The 5,885-nt window shown below is 36.8% G+C and overlaps 1 long non-coding RNA gene across 1 annotated transcript; it reads right to left on the bottom strand.

The window, feature by feature from the left end:
* Positions 1-271: 271 nt before the first annotated feature.
* Positions 272-5,140, bottom strand: LOC110806114 (uncharacterized). The gene is made up of 4 exons (XR_002538219.2): positions 4,843-5,140; positions 4,113-4,198; positions 3,774-3,855; positions 272-568 (listed from the first exon to the last, which is right to left on the bottom strand). It is a non-coding gene; the product is annotated as an uncharacterized lncRNA (long non-coding RNA).
* Positions 5,141-5,885: the final 745 nt, after the last annotated feature.

Genomic DNA, 5,885 nt, shown 5'->3' with positions numbered 1-5,885 from the left:
CGGAAATGTCATTTTAGCTCTAAACATGACCTATAACGACCTAATGAGCCTTAAATGTGCATAAATAGATTCGAATGAGTTTTAGAAAGTTAAAACTATGTATATTAGTCATGTAATAAGAATCAAATGAGTCCTTAGGTTCTTTAGTTCAAAGTTGGGAGCGGAAATGTCATTTTAGCTCTAAATATGACCTATAACGACCCAATGAGCCTTAAATGTGCATACGTAGATTGAATGAGTTTTAGAAAGTTAAAACTATGCATATTAATCATGTAATAAGAATCAAATGAGTCCTTAGGTTCTTTAGTTCAAAGTTGGGAGCGGAAATGTCATTTTAGCTCTAAACACCTATTTATAATTTATAATCACTGATTTATATGTTAATTAAAAAGTTAAAACCCGTCTATTTGATTGGTTTGCCATACAAAATCAGTTTCCTGAATCATACTATTGTTTGTTGAGCTTAAATGTGATCCTAGTTTCACCCATGCTAAATCCAAGCTAATCATTCAAGTGCTCACATATTGCATAGGTGTAGAAACCAGATGAACCGCGCAACATTATAAACCTGAAAACAATCATTTATCATGAATCAGTTGGGATTTGGGAAACATCAGACATCAGTGTTGCAGCATACTACCTCTAGTTGTCTTAAATCAGAAAACATATGACATCAACCTCTAGTTTTAGTTGTCAGAAATCAGAAAACAACATCAACCTCTAGTTTTAGTTGTCAGAAATCAGAAAGCAATCAAGACCGATTCTCACTATCATTATCACTTCAATCACCCCCCCCCCCCCCTTTTTACTCATACAAAGCCACAGATAGTGAACCTTCATTCTCAGAATCCCATTACAAGCAAAAGTTAACTTATAGCACACTTCCGTGAAAAAACTATGCAAATCTAGCAATTCCGGAACATTGAATCTTCGTCACAGTTGCATCTGAGCAGTTGTTTTGAAAGATAACACTGTAAGAATGCCAAACTGCAAGATGACTCAGATTTGACAAAGTCGGTAGGAATCAGAATTAAGAGCAGATGCTGAGTAGCGCATGTGTTCGGATCAGTTAAAGGGTTCTAGTGGTCAGAATATGCGGAAGCAAATTTTGAAGCTACATGTATACAGTCTAAGTAATCTAGCGTTATACAATATAGATTCAGGATCATTTGTTCAGCTTTGCGAATTTTGAACCTACAGGTATACAGTCTAAGTTAACTTGGTTTCTGCTTCAATGTTTCACGACCACACACATGAACTGAACTGCTTTATACAATATAGATTCAGGTCATTTGTTCAGTTGCTGCTTCTTTTCTTTCTTTAGTAACTTCAAGACCAAATCATTAATTGGTGAACAACTCAGGAAAGAAAACTATATGCAGATGATGCGTGACTAGTTCCTACAAATGTTCCTCATACGACATACTTAATTAAGACTATCTGTTAAAGGCACAGGGTGACTGATTATACGACTAGATCAAGGAGAGGCTCACTCATAAAGGATACTGATTTTCGGCTGGCCAAATGATTATAAATAATAGCACATGCATGCAAGGGTATATGCTTATTCTGATGACATTATCATTCTGCCAACATTTATTATTGATTCCAATTATTATTGACAGGGCACTGGAGTTACTGTGAAAACGAACCTCGCAATCCAAGTGCCGAGCAAACGAAAGAAGCAAAGCAGAAACAATAACATACAGAGCAGCAACAGAAGCAAACAGAGGAGAAGCGAACATCACAAAAGCCCGCCCCAACCTGTTAGTAAAATATTTGACCCGCGTTGACTAAGTGACTATTAAGGCGCGCTTATGTATGCCCCCCTCAACAAGGAGGCTACAATAGGGGTTTTTTCCACTAGTGCAAAATTCACAAATATTTAATTTAACATCATGAAAATTACAAATTTTGCGTTCGAAAAACTAAAACCTCTGAAAAGTCATAGTTAGGCTTCGAATTTAGGAATTCTGGGTTCGGCGTCAAATCTTTGATTTTTGTCAAAATTATAAAACGTCGTTTACATGCGAAATTCACTATAAAAATATAAGATTCCGACCATTATTGACAAAACTGCCTAAAAATCCTGCGAACATATAATTAAATAATCGCACGAATTTGCAATTAATTACATACACGAAATTAATCACCCCTTTAATTCATTGCAAATTTATAAAATTTAATTCATGTTAACTATAATTGATTATGGAATTAATTAGAGGCTCGTGATACCACTGTAGGGTTATGAATAATATAAACAATATAATTCATTCGGAAAAACCATAAAGCCAGGAATCCAAATTAATTTCCACATAGTCAATTAGCATAATTAGTATACATACAATGTGATGCGTGCCTTCCCTAGCTACTCCCGAACCGAACAAGAACAAGTATAGGACTCCAAATGTCGCCCCTCCGTAGAGTCCACAGCACGTTCGGATCCGCCTTAGATTCAACCAACTAGAATATTCTCTAAGGTTTTATGTGCACTCCGGAAACTCACAATAGTGATAGGCAATTATTAAATTCTCTCTTGAATTTAATGTGTTAGAATAGTTTATTGAATTGCATTATAAATTGTGATCATGAACTATATATTTATAGGGTGGAAATAGAGGAGTTTGAATTCTACTAGGAATCGATTAACTAAATCCATTAGGATTCTAGGTAATTAATAACATTAGAATTCTAGGGATAATCAAATACTAAGTATTTCATATTTACCTAAAACATCTGATTTCAGTAGAATTAGGAAAACACGATTACTTGACTCGTAAGCAACCTAGCCTGCCAAGGCTTTGCACGTGTGGACTTGAGCCCACGTTGCTTGGTCATGCAACACGCAGCTCGCAGCCCACGAATGGGCGTTGCTGCCTTGCTCGGCCCATGCCTTGCTGCTTCGCGCGGGCTTGCTTGGCGTTGGGCCTGGCGCTGGGCTTTATCATACTCCATAGTAACATATCATATTCTTTTGCAAACTTTGAAATAGACAAATTATGAATCAAAATTACGGCCAACTAGCCTTTGAACACTTTTGTCCTATTTTCTTGTGGAACCAGTGGGCACTGAACTCATGTAAGGCTGTAAGGGCAGGCATCAGCTATATCTGCAGACTGGTTAAACTTGAGGCGAACGCTCGACGAACGAGAAGAACAATATTCAGCTCCAAGTTTGGCTATTCAGAACCCTCATAAAACATACAGAGAACTCATCACATCGGGATCGAGTCACCATTGCCTGACTTTACAACTAACATAAACCAATTATGTAATTTTCACCAGTTTTACTCTTACCATATATAAACCACATAACAGAAAACTATAGATTTGGAAAGGAAGGTTTATTTTTCTCATGAGTTAAGGGGATAGAGGGCGGGCAGCAGATGCAACTCAGGCAAGTGGTAAGCTTAAACAAAGAAAAAACAGCCAACTAAATTGTTTCAAACGAGCTACCTAACAAAAACTAAATCTGTCGGGGGGATAAATTGCTGGCACAAGCATTGGGGACTTAATCACAGTCTGCAGACCTTTATGTGGAGTGACTACCATGAAATTGTCCTTTCATCGTGAGCTGGTCCAACCTATGCTTTTGGTAAGCAGCTAGTACATATGCTCTTTAATACTGATTGTTTTATTCAGCTTAAGCCAAAGTGAGCTCTTACCTTTCTATTTAAGATAAGAGAGTGATAAACAGAGTTGTAAATTAGGTGCAAACGCAAAGCAGCCAAAGTGACAATAATGTAGCGCAAAAGTGGTAGGTTGAGTCCTTACATCCTCAATTTGCATGGTATAAGGAGTTAATTCCATTGCTGTAGGAAAATGCAAGTGCCCTCCAAAACTTTGAGTATACAAGCTGGCATGTTAAAATTTACAAGACAAGTTAGCATATGACACAATCAAAACACAGATAAAAGTTAATGTCAGCAATACATGCATGGGAGCACAAAGAAATATTGAAACAAATGGTTGAAATTTGGAATACATGTCTTAATACCAATACCATCATCAACACCACCAACATACCTAACAAGCTAAATAAGCTAACTGCAAACATCAGCTATTCATAGAAATTGAACATGGATAAACAAGATTAGTGAACAAAGATGATACCTATGGTACAGTTTGAGGTCGCACAAGATCCGACACCAATGCTTCAGCTATATGAGGCACAGAGATTTCTGCCCAAAAGTTTTAATCTGCAAAAAGAAAAATCTTTAATAATGAGACCCCCAAAGATGGAAAATTTTAGTTGATAGCAGTACTAGACAAATAAACTAATTTCTAAAGAGCTTGGATTTTTTTTTTTTTTTTTTTTGGGGGCATGCCTCCCACCGAACAATTTAAACAATCTTGATATCCTGAACACCAAACTCTTAAACGCAAGAAACAAAAAAATCAGCTAATTTTATTTTAATTTAATAAATCAAAATTATAAGTCATTTTGAAAATGATTTTATTGAAGTAATTTGGCAATAAAATAATCCGGAGTTGAGGCATCATATACATACTCCGTAATGGAGAAATAGTACCACTAATCCAATTTCCCAGATATATGAGCAAAATTTAATCGAAAATAGTACATTAATCAGAGTAGATTAATTACAGTTCAGCCAAATATGTAAAAGTACCATTCTTTCACACGCATAATCTCCAACAACACAAACCCACAAATCTCATGCATAACAATAACCTCAACTCACTGCACCCCACTATTGCAGAACGGGAATAGGTAATTTCAAAACCCGGAAACACACCAAACCCATTCAAATCACGAAAAACCCCTCAATTCCGATTAATTACTTCAAAAATTGTAGAAAATTAAATCGATAGAGCAACTAACCTTTCAATTCGGATTAAAGTTTGAGTGAATCTTTCAATTCTGGTGAATTTTCGAGTGAAGAACCGATCGATGTGAAAGCAACAGCTTGATGGGCGGCAACTATGGTGGGTAGTATATTTTGGTTATTTTTTCTGATTTATTTTTCTGATCAAGTTAACATTCCCCCTTAACCGGAGTAGTACGCAGCGGAGACCGGAGAGCGGAGAGTAATGGAGATTGAGCGCCAGAGGTTCTTTGTTTGGATTGTATTTTTTATTTATTTTCTAAAGTGGAGACTAAGGGAGGTCGTGGGTTTAGTGGTTTGGATTTGGGCTTAAATGAATCGACCTTCTTAGATCCGACTTAGTGGTAAAGGAAATAATGCCCTTGGTCCAAGTATGCATATAATATTAAGTCTAATAAATGCGGTTCAGTATTAATTAACAAGTTAATAATTCAGTGAGATCAAGTGAGCTGAATGCCTAGCTAGAGGCCGCTTCAGTTCAAGTGGAATTAATTATATTAATCCACAGCTTACTCTTGACTGAACCCGTAGGGTCACGCAAATAGTATGTAAACGGATCAGGTATTTAATGGAATTAAATACTCCATCTATGGATATTCGGAATCGACGGATCTTGGTTTCAGTGGGAGCTGAGATCGTCACAAGCAAGAAATGAATACTCCGGAAACGATGATATTGCCGGAAACGGAAATATGGATCGTATCGGAAATATAAATATTATCCAAGTCGTAGATGTTGCCGAAAACGGAAACATGGTACGTATCGGAAAATATTATCGGAAATGGAAATATTGCCGGAATCGGAAATATTGCCGGAAACGGAAATATTGTCAGAATCGGAAATATTATCGAAATCGGAAAATAGTTTCGGAAACGGAAATATTAAATATTTGTTCGAAACGGAAATTAATTCCGGAATCGGAAATATTAAATATTGTTCGTATCGGAAATGAATTCCGAAAACGGGAAAAGCGTATCGTACGAATTAGCATCGGACGAGGCTTGCTAGACGAAGGCCCAGCACGAGGCCAGGCCAACGC

Source organism: Spinacia oleracea, chromosome 5, assembly GCF_020520425.1.
Source record: "Spinacia oleracea cultivar Varoflay chromosome 5, BTI_SOV_V1, whole genome shotgun sequence".
Classification (NCBI taxonomy): domain Eukaryota; kingdom Viridiplantae; phylum Streptophyta; class Magnoliopsida; order Caryophyllales; family Amaranthaceae; genus Spinacia; species Spinacia oleracea.
Note: the sequence above shows the minus strand (reverse complement) of the source record. Positions and strands in the feature narration are given on the sequence as shown.